This window comes from Diceros bicornis, chromosome 3, assembly GCF_020826845.1.
Source record: "Diceros bicornis minor isolate mBicDic1 chromosome 3, mDicBic1.mat.cur, whole genome shotgun sequence".
In the NCBI taxonomy this organism is placed as follows: Eukaryota; Metazoa; Chordata; class Mammalia; order Perissodactyla; family Rhinocerotidae; genus Diceros; species Diceros bicornis.
In genome coordinates this window covers 18,802,575-18,814,833 of record NC_080742.1, presented here as the reverse complement: position 1 = coordinate 18,814,833, position 12,259 = coordinate 18,802,575, and positions in this window count along the sequence as shown.

Sequence of the window (12,259 nt, the reverse complement as noted above, 5' to 3'; positions counted from 1 at the left end):
ATGTAATGATAAAGGGGACAATCCATCAGGAAGATATAACATTCATTAATATATATGCACCTAACACAGGAGCACCAAAATATATAAAGCAATTATTAACAGATCTAAAGGGAGAAATCAACAGCAACACAATAATAGTAGGGGACTTTAATACCCCACTTACATCAATGGATGGATTATTCAGACAGAAAGTCACCAAGAAAACATCAGCCTTAAGTGAAACATTGGACCAGATGCATTTAATAGATACATATAGAACATTTCATCCAAAAGCAGCAGAATACACATTCTTCTCAAGTGCACTTGGAACATTCTCCAAGGTAGACCATATGTTAAGAAACAAAACAAATGCCAATAAATTTAAGAAGACTGAAATCATACCAAGCATCCTTTCTGACCACAATGGTATAAAACTAGACCAACTACAAGAAGAAACCTGTAAAAGTTGCAAATATATACAGACTAACTAACATGCTACTGAACAACTATTGGATCAATGAAGAAATCAAAAAATACCTGGAGACAAATGAAAATGAAAACACAAAGTACCCAAAACTATGGGATGCAGCAAAAGCAGTAATAGAGGGAAGTTTATAGGAATACAGGCCTACCTCAACAAACAAGAAAAATCTCAAATAAACAATGTAACATTACTCCTGAAGGACCAAGAAAAAGAAGAACAAACAAAGCCCAAAGTCAGTAGAAGGAGGGAAATAATAAAAATCAGAGCAGAAATAATTGAAATAGAGACTAAAAAGACAATGGAAAAGATGAATGAACTAAGAGCCGGTTCTTTGAAAAGATAAGCAAAATTGACCAAAAAAACAGAAAAAGAAAAAAAAGACTCACTAAGAACAAAGAGAAAAGGCTTAAATAAACAAAATCAGAAACAAAAGAAGAGAAGTTATAACAGATAACACAGAAATACAAAGGATTACAAGAGAACACTATGAAAAGCTATACATCAACACATTGGATAACAGAAGAAATGGATAAATTATTAGAATCATACAACTTTCCTAAATTAAATGAAGAAGAAATAGAGAATCTGAATAGACCAATCACTAATAAGGAGATTGAAACAGTAATGAAAAACTTGCTAAAAATCAAAAGTCCAGGACCAGATGGCTTCTCTGGAGAATTCTACCAAATATTTAAAGAAGATTTAATACCGATTATTCCCAAAATCTTCAAGAAAGTTGAAGAGGAGGGGAAGCTTCCTAACTCATTATGTGAGGCTAACATTACCCTGATACCAAAACCAGACAAGGACAACAAAAAAAATGAAATATACAGGCCAATATCACTGATGAACACAGATGCAAAAATCCTCAACAAAATATTAGCAAATCAAATACAACAATGTATTAAAAGGATCATACACCATGATCAAGTGGGATTTATTCCAGGGATGCAAGGATGGTTCAACATCCACAAATCAATCAACATGGGTCACCACATTAACAAAATGAAGAATAAAAACCACATGATCATCTCAATAGATGCAGAGAAAGCATTCAACAAGATTCAGAATCAATTTATGTTAAAAACTCTCAGTAAAATGATTATAAAAGAAAAATACCTCAATATAGTAAAGGCCATATACAAGAAACCCACATGTAGCAGCATACTCAATGGTGAAAAACTGAAAGCTAGCCATCTGAGAATAGCAAAAAGACAACGCCGACTCTCACCACTCTTATTCAACAGAGTATTGGAAGTCCTACCCAGAGCAATTAGGCAAGAAAAAGAAATAAAAGGTATCCAAATTGGAAAGGAAGAAGTAAAATTGTCACTATTTTTGGATTACAGGATTTTATATATAGAAAATCTTAAAGAATCCAAAAAAAACCTATTACAAATAATAAATGAATACAGTAAAGTTGCAAGGTACAAAATCAACATACAAAAATCAGTTACATTTCTAAAAAATAACAATGAAATAGCCGAAAGAGAAATCCAGAATACAATGCCATCCACAATTGCAACAAAAAACAAAAAATATTTAGGAACAAATTCAACCAGGGAGGTGAAGGACCTGAACACTGAAAACTATAAGACGTTATTGAAAGAAACTGAAAAAGACACAAAGAATGGAAAGATATTCCATGCTAGAGGATTGGAAGAATTAACATAGTTAAAATGTCCATACATCCTAAAGTAATCTACAGATTCAACGCAATCCGTATCAAAGTCCCAATGACATTTTTCACAAAATAGAACAAAGAATCCTAAAATTTATATGAAATAACAAAAGGCCCCAAACAGCCATCAGAATCCTGAGAAGAAAGAACAAAGCTGGACTTATCACACTCCCTGATTTCAGAATATACTACAAAGCTATAGTAACCAAAACAGCACAGTACTGGTATAAAAACAGACACACAGATCAACAGAACAGAAGCGAGAGCACAGAAATAGACCCACACATCTATGGACAGCTAATTTTCGACAAGGGAGCCAAGAACAAACAATGGAGAAAGGAAAGTCTCTTCAATAAATGGTGTTGGGAAAACTGGACAGCCACATGCAAAAGAAGGAAAGTAGATCGTTATCTTACATTATACACAAAAATGAACTCAAAATGGATTAAAGACTTGAATATAAGATCTGAAACCATAAAACTTCTAGAAGAAAACATAAGCAGTATGCTCTTTGACGGTAGTCTTAGCAATATCTTTTTGAATACCATGTCTCACCAGGCAAGGGAAACAACAAGAAAAAAAAAACAAATGGGATTACATGAAACTAAAAAGCTTCTGCACAGCAAAAGAAACCATCAACACAACAAAAAGACAACCTACCAATTGGGAGAAGATATTTGCAATCATACATCTGATAAGGGGTTAATATCCAAAATATATAAAGAATCATACAACTCAACAACAAAAAAACAAACAACCCAATTAAAAAATGGGCAAAGGATCTGAACGGTCATTTTCCAAAGAAGATATACAGATGGCCAACAGGCACATGAAAAGATGTTCAACTTCACTAATTATTAGGAAAATGCAAATCAAAATTACAATTATCACCTCATGCCCATCACAACGGTAATAATTAACAAGACAAGAAATAACAAGTGTTGGGAGGATGTGGAGAGAAGGGAACCCACATATGCTGCTGATGGGAATGTAAACTGGTGCAGCCACTATGGAAAACAATATCGAGATTCCTCAAAAAATTAAGAATAGAACAACTGTGTAATCCAGTTCGTCCACTTCTGGGTATTTATCCAAAGAACATGAAAACATGAATATGTAAAGATATTTGCACCCCTATATACATTGCAGCATTATTTATAATAGCTAAGACTTGGAAACAACCTAAGGGCCCATCAACAGATGAATGATAAAGAAGATGTGGTATATATATACATATATATATATATTGAATTGAATATTACTCAGCCATAGAAAGATGAAATCTTGCCATTTGTGACAACATTGATGGATCTTGAGGGTATTATGCTCAGTGAAATAAGTCAGACAGAGAAAGACAAATACCATACGATTTCACTCATATGTGGAACATAAAAGAATAAAATAAAATAATACACAAGCACACAGATACAGAGAACAGATTGGTGCTTACCAGAAAGGAAGAAGGGTCGGGGTGAGGGGAAAATGGTGTAAAGGGGGACATTAGTGAGGTGACAGATAGAAACTAGACTTTTGGTGGTGAACATGGTGTCTTATACAGAATTTGAAATACAACGTACCCCTGAAATTTATATAGTGTTATAAAACAATGTTACCTTAATTAAAAAAAGTTCACTTGTAGGGGTTCAGATCTCCTCAAATATAGTTATTGTTTCAACACATCTCCATAATGCCTTGTAAATAAGCATATAACTTCTCCTTTTTCTTTTATTTATTTATTTTTTGTGAGGAAGATCAGCCCTGAGCTAACATCCATGCTAATCCTCCTCTTTTTGCTGAGGAAGACCAGCTCTGAGCTACATCTATTGCCAATCCTCCTCCTTTTTTTTTGTTTCCCCAAAGCCCCAGTAGATAGTTGTATGTCATAGTTGCACATCCTTATAGCTGCTGTATGCGGGACGCGGCCTCAGCATGGCCGGAGAAGTAGTGCGCGCCGGGGATCCGAACCCGGGCCTCCAGTAGCGGAGCGTGCGCACTTAACCGCTAAGCCATGGGGCCGGCCCACTTCTCCTTTTTCTTAACCAAGCAGCATATTCTCTGATCTTTATGGCAATCTGGTGAAGGAAATCATTTCCCTGTCTGAACTAAATTTGTAGAACCCTAGAGTGCACAGGACTAACATCTTAAAAATAGGTTTATATCCCTTGGAGCTGAATAAATGAAAAAAGACCAATGACAGTTACATTTTAGCAGTGGCATATCTATAATAATTCACAATATAACTATCTCACGTAAAAGCTTTTGAGTAACTTCCTTGACGGATTGTGATGCTTAGCTGAACTTAGTGTAAAGATGCCCATGTAGCTTACATCTGTCCTGCTTTTTGAAAAGTAAATGACCACCATCATCAAGAAAGCAGTGGAGCACAGGCTTTAACTGTGTAGCATCGGGAGCCACTCCCCATGTTCCATGTCCAGATCCGTCACTTACCAGCTTCGTGATCTTGGGCAAATTACTTAACCTCCCAATTTCCTCAACTGTGGAAAGAACTATACTCATGGTTAAAACTCTGAATGGATTAAGGTTGCAACTAGTAGGAACTTTTAATTGGACAAAATGACTGAGGGGGGTCAGTTTGTGAAAACTAAAAGAGCGCTCTTCTCAAAGCCTGACAGGTACAATCTTAAATGGAAAGATAGAAGATCTGAAGGAGTGGACAAAGAAATATAGCAGGTTAGAGAATTATATTATGAAAAGAGTAATGAATACAGTTGTTGCATATGGAACTGAGAATTAGATATATCTACTGAATTTTCTAGAGAACTATACTGCCAACAGAATCATCAGCTGAGACTATATGAAATTATGTCTTGAAATAACCATTAGGCAAACCTTCTAAAAGCAGAAAGCAGACTAAGAATGCTGGTCAACCTCCAAATAGCATACGTTACTGCATAGCCACTTCAAAGGTATCTAAAGATAATAATGGAAAAGCAAGCATCTCTGAAAGAGAATGATGAACACGGAAACCACTCTTGGGGAGCAGAATCAGAGGCTTAACAAGAAACATTCTCCATTCCCAAGATGGCAAGCCCTTAAAATATCTGCCCAGAAAGATTTCAGAATTTTCAATGACTAGTTTCCACTGTGTTTCTCTGATTTTTTCTCATTCCCGGTAGGAATGTTTGTTGAATTTTTTCTGTCCCTGTTCCACCATTATGTATCAGGTGTGCTGATGGCAGCACAACTTGTGTTTTTAGTTCAAAGTTCTGTGGTTCAGGAAGAGCCATATGTGACCTGATTGTGAGACTACTAAGCATTACCTCCTCAGGTGGAGACTGCTTTAAATTACTGAAGGATCCTGGACTTTGACCTTGATACTATGACTGAATGGGACCTTTGTCTTTTCTTTGAGGAGACAATGAGTGCATTTGGCATAAAAAAAGAAAAACATGATGATTGATCAGTTGGAAAATATTAGTTCACTGAGTTATGCAGATCTTCCAAAGAATGTTGACACGTTTCCTTACACAATATCAAAAAAATCACATTCTTTAATATGTCCACCAATCCAAACACATCATCTTCAAGTATGGAGAAGCTACCAAGCTCACAGTGGCAGAAAAGTTTTCTCCAAGTTTTAATTTCTGCTTGGAAGTTTAAATTTTATCATGGGCAACAATCACTGCCATTTGTTTCCCTTGAAACAACAGGCTCGCATCATTCATTTGCAAGGAAATATCTACTAAATACCCAAGTCTACATAACCACAGTTTTGTTATAATTTCAGGAAAAAATGATGTTTCATGAAAAAAGTATCTACTTGACCTCACAACTCAATCACACAAATGCTTTTCTTCAAGATAACCTTCGAGGTTTAATATGCAGCAGAAATGATTTGTGTGCGTTGTCAGTTTCATCACACAGAATACTAAAAAGATAGAATCAAGGGTCAAGATTTAATGAAATTTAAAATTTTTGCTGCTTCATTAAGGACATTCTAAAGTGAAATTGACTTGTGTATCTATTTATTTATTTGTTTTCCTGCCCACTCCATTTTCTGGACTTTATTTGATCTGAACTGAGAACACTAAGGTATACCAGCCAGACAGACTGTTAAAGCCAGTCATTAACTTGCCTCTCTCCTGAGAACATGGTGATTGGCACATTAGAGATGGTCATACAAGACCATAAGAGATCAAAAGCCTTAGCTATCCTGAGTTACTAGGAGGAGCTTGCTATTGAGATGGCTGACTTGTTATATTTACATACCCTTTGGGAAGTTATCCCTATTATGAGAATTATCTAATTAGAATATGTGGTATAAAATCTGTCCCTGATTTTAGGTGATATAATCAATGATACCACCTTAGATGTGGAAGACATTCAGGTCAGCCTCAACTCACTCTCCAGGGTTGCTTTTGATGATAGAATTGGCCTAGACTTCTTTGTGGGTCAAGGTGGTATTTTTGCAATCATTAACACATCATGCTATATTGGGATTAAGGCCTTTGGCCAAGTGGAAAGATCAGTACAGAAAATTAAACAGGAAGACATCTGGTTTTCTAAGGAAAACCCTGAGGGTTTATGGCTTTGTTCAACTGATTGGGTCAATGACCCTGGGGCCATGAGTGAGATTAACATTGCAGATTGGTCTCATTCTGCTGCTTGTAGCCAAGTTGCTGGAAGCTTTAGTTAAATGCTGCATGAGACATGTTAAACAGATTTTGTCCCAGTTTCTTTGTTGATCAGATTAATTATTATGGCCAACATAATAAATAAACTAATAATTTTTTTCTTTCTGAGAGGATACTTTGGGAGAGGTAGAGGCAGGGGGAGGCAGCTACCCTAACCCCCCTCCCTGGGGTGAGAGGGTGGTAGTTGCAGGCAGATGTCGGCTGTAGCGGTGGTAAGAAGCCAGATTTGGGGCACTTTGATGATGAACCAGCAGGACTTTCTCATACAGCAAAGGGTGACTCAGGCAGGAAGATGAGTTCTACTCTGGAAAGTTCCTGAGACATTTTTGGGGAGATGGTGGCCCAGGTTAGGACACACCTGGCCTGAAGGCACAGGGCACTGAGTGTTCTGTATCCCCTAATAAGACACCAAACCATTAGGACAGGGAACAAGATGGCCACTGGGCCTCTGGAGATGCAGGGGCAAGAAGGGGCCCCAGTCCCAGCCTTTCCCCTCTGAGGAATGCTGGGCCCACCACCTGGCCCTGCAGGGCAGACTGCTCTGAGGGCTATGCCCCTGCTTCCTTTGCAGGAAAGTCCTTCACAAGCTGCATTTTGGTGTTTCAGAGGTAGACATCTGAAGGTGGTGGCCAACACGCCCAGGTAGACATCTGAAGGTGGTGGCCAACACGCCCAGGGCCATGGAGCCCATCTTGTGTGCACTGAGGGAAAAGGTGGAGGACGGTGCTGTCTGCGAGGACAATACGTTCATAGAGAAATTCACCAGAAGGCAAGATGATGATGTGGAAACAAGGGGAGCAACAGTCTGGAGCAATTCCCCATGAGTCGCTTTCCTTCGAATTTTCTGAGTGAGACACTATTTCCCTTTACTTCAGACTATCTTTTCAAGTATGTTTATATGGTGAAAATCCTTTGAAGATAGAGATATTGACTCCCTTTGGACATAAAAAACTTGATTTTCACAAACTCAGGATTCCTCTCTGTAATGTAAGCCCCTGTATGTGCAGGTATCATCTGGCCCTCTTTGTGTTGCCTTCTGGGAACTGAGACTGGAGGAACCAGTCCAAGCAAATACTAATACTCTGTTTTCTGCTATTGCTGTGAATAATAAGCTGTACTTTGTCTCTGACCCATGAGTCTTGTGTCTTCTCCTACTGAAAACTGTGACTGGCTAACTTGTTAGCTTTCACGCAGAGTGAGAATCTCAGACTTGTCACAGATTGTGGCTGTTATACAGTAGGGCATCATTGATGTCATTTGGTAGGGCAAAGAATAATCACCTCATAATAAGTTAGGTAATATGAAATTGTGCTTGTTGATTTTATTAGCTCTGTTTACCTATCTCATATGAGCAGATTCATGCAGACATGGATTGAAACAAAAACGACTAAATTAAATACATACATTAGCTCAAGCTTTATCATTTGTTTTAATATTTCATATCTCTATTGAATTTTTAAAATTCCTCATTTATTCATTATTAGAAATGTTAAAAAATCTACTATAAGATGTATTTTTGTGATACTTTTTATCTTTCTGTCAGTCTTTCGCTTTAAGCCTGAATTAATTGATATATAGAACTTAAAACTTTTTATATTTAATTGGTGAATTGAGCATTTTATCATTATGCAGTGCCCATCTTTATTTCTTCACTTAAAGTCTGAAATTTGTATGAAATTAATATGTACTATCTTTCTTTTGGTTAGTAATTAACTGGTAAATATAAAAAATATGCATTTATGTATGTTTGTGTATATGTCTGTGTGTAATTATTTTACTGTCAAATTTAGTTTACCCTTATAGATATATTTCTTGGAAGCACCACATTGTATTGGTTTTTGTCCTATTTAGTTCTAGTCTAAAATATTTTTTTTGAGTCATTTATTTGATGTTATTACACATTTACTTGGATTTACTTCCAAAATCTTGTTGCATGCTTTTCTATTTGCCCTTTCTTTTCTATTTCATTTTTTAAATTGTTCCTTCCTTCTTTGTGGTTGATTAAATATTTTTTTCTCTTTTGTTTTTCCCTCTTCTAGTTTAAGTGTTATACATTCTATTTTTATTCTTTTCTTGGTTATCTTAGAAACTTTAACATGCATATTTCACTCATCAACATTTAAAATTTATTAATAATTTTACACTTTATCACACCACTATAAGAATGTTAGAAAACTTCAAGCTATGTTCATTCTACCCCAAATCACATTTTACTTTTTAGTTCTTTCCTAGATTTTAATCTTAAAAAACTTTTTAAATTGTTTACACAGAAAATATTCATTTATCTATGCCCTGATGTTTACCAGTTTCCATATTCATTGTTTGCTCAGCATTGTTCCTTGTACCTCACATCTCCTACTAGGATCCCTTTCTTTTTTTTCCTTTTTTCCTTTTTTTTCCTTTTAGTATTTCTGTTATTGAGAGTCTTTTGTGGTAACCCTTTTCATGTTTTAGTTTTTTCTTGAAATAATTTTACTTTGTTGTGGGAAGTAAATTTTACAATATATTCAATGCTAGATAATGAGTGCTTTATCTCTTCATTTGGAAGATATTTTCCCTCTTCTATCTTACATTGCTGTTGAGACGTCAACAATTGTCATTCATTTCTTTTTATCTAATATATCTTTCTTTTGGGTGGTTTAAAATCTTAAGATATTATCTTTTCCTATGAGATTTGGTATAAATACTATGCTTTTTCTGTGGCTGTTTGTGTATATGTGTGTAATTATCCTGCTTGGGCATTTTTTGACTTCCTACATCAGAATATTGGCATCCCTCATTGATTCTTGAAATTTATCAACCAATACCTTTTTAAATACTGCCTCTCCACCATTTCATGTGTCCAGGCTTTGCAACACTGATTAGGTACTAAAATTTTTCATTGTATTCTCCATGTAATTTAATATCTCCACATTTTCTGTGGCAGGCAGAATTCTATGACAGCCCCAAGATCTCTGTCCCCGGGATTATGCACATTTTGTATAATTCCATGGGATAATCACTGGCACGATCAGGTTATATTATATGGCACAGCTGACTTCAGGAAGACACATTAACCAGAGTGGAACTGATCAAATCAAATAAGCCCTTACAAGGGAATGTGCTCTTCCTAAAGAAGAGATGTAAAGCTTTAGAGATGTTGGACACAAGGGAGATTCTCTGTTGCTGGCTCTGAGAATGGAGGATGCCATGGAACGAAGTATGCAGTGAGGCTTTAGGACGTGAGAGAAACCTAAGGCTGGAAGCCAGCAAGAAAATGGGTACTTCAATTCGTATCTCTGCTAACATCCTAAATGAACTTTGAAGATCTCAAACTCCAGATTAGAACAGAGCTTGCCAATACCTTGATTTCAGCCTAGAGACCTGAGCAGAGAATGTAGTTATGCCAGGACTGGACTTCTGACATACAGACTGTGAGCTAATAAATGAGTGTTGTTTTGAGCCACTAAATTTGTTATTCTGTAATAGAAAGCTAATACATTACCCCTCTTCCTCCTTATATATTTCGGTCTAAATAATTCCATCACAGCTATGTTCTAGCTCACTAATTATCTCTTCAGTTTTGTCTGATCCCTTGCTAATCATGAATGTTGAATTCTTAATATCAGTTATTGTACTTTTTCACTTCAAAAATTATATATATTAAAATATATATATCTCAAGTTATATGATCTCTTACATCTTAGTGATATTTTGAATCTCTTTAAAAACTCATTTCTAAACACAAAAACTTTTCTGTGGAAACGTTGAGGTCGGGATTGAAGATTGGTTCTTCAGAGAAGAACTGCTTGTTCTTCTGCCTGGTGCCTGGGGGTGAGAGTGAGAGAGATTTAAGCTGAATTTTTTGGCTTAAAAACTTGGGGATGATCCTAGATGAAGATTGGCTACTGTTTACAAATTCACAGGGGATTCTATTGCCTCTCCAAAAAATACAAATATTTGAGAAAGACAATCCTCATCACTGCCCTGATGGCAGGATAGGGAGTAGGATGAGGAAGACATAGTCCGAGTTTATCCTTACAAAAGGATACCGACTTTTAGGCTCCAAGTTTTACGGAAGAATTCTCCTATTTGATTCCTCACCTAGCATTTGTTTCCTATCCCCTATGTTCTAACTTGTTAGGTTGTGAAAACACAGGCTTAGATCAACAAACTTGGGAGACTGAGCAAAAACAAAATCAGGTGCATCGGCAATTACTATGAATGAATCCAGACTTGTTGCTTTGTTTATCACTATTGGTTCTGTTTTCTCTTAGTTGCAGGTTTTTGAAGATTCCTCACTTTTCCTTCAGTTTATATTCTTTAAATGTATTTTACCTAGTGTTTTCATAGAGGGTGGGTTACTGCGTTTAATTCATCATTCTGACAGAAACGGAAGTCTCTTTCTGTTCTCTGATATACTTTTTTATTAAAAGAAACTACATTTCTTTGAATATTGTTACTATATTTCTAGGTTTTAGGAAATTCATAAAAGAATCATCTGCAAGCTTTCTATTTCATTCCCGCAATTCATAAACACATATACCAAATATTAACTACATAATATTTTAATACCTCGACAAATGATATTGCTTCTATAAAGCAATATATTTTAGACACTAAGTATGCAATTAAAAATTGTGACACTAAATCCACTACCTAAACCAGTCATTAGTTAATGATGTTGTTCTATCTCAAGGCAGTAGGATACTGTATGTCAAATTGGTATTGCTATATTTTATAGAAGAATATAAAATAATTTTAATAAGAATGAAATTGAATTTAAATGTGATCTTTATGAGAAAAATGAAATTGTGATTATTTTTAATATTATAGTCCTTCAAAACTGTTTGTCCAATCACACAGCAAACAGATGTTTGAAATCTGGAAGATAGAAGAAATGTAGGCAATATGTTAATATATGATTTTAAGGCACTCAGTTAAGCACAGCTTAGCACATTACTTATTCTAGAATGTTGCTAAGTTAATTTATTACTTGTAAGATGACACTTTTTTTTTCCTTTTTAGGGGGGTGGTCTCTAATTTGTAAATAAATAAATGAATTAGACAATTCATATTTTAATAATTAGTAATTAAAATGCAAAACTAGGGTCAAAATATAATGGGCCCTATTCTTACATAACTTTGGAAAAATACTATTTGTATGTTCTCCACATATTGGTAAGTTAATGATTTTATTACTTCTAGATGCCAACTTTATTGATGGAGTATTACCAATTCACATATAAATTGAGAAATATGGATAATTAGCATCTTTAATAAGAAATAATTAAAATATGAACCTATAGTTAAAATACAATGGACCTTATTCTTACCTAATTTTTAGGAAAATTATTTTTCATATATTCTCTATAGGGTTGTTGTCTATGGTGAGTGACTATATATTTTTTTAATTAATGAATTTTACCAAGCCAATTTTCATTACCCTCAGGATGAAAAAAGAGGAAAATTGTTGGAAGC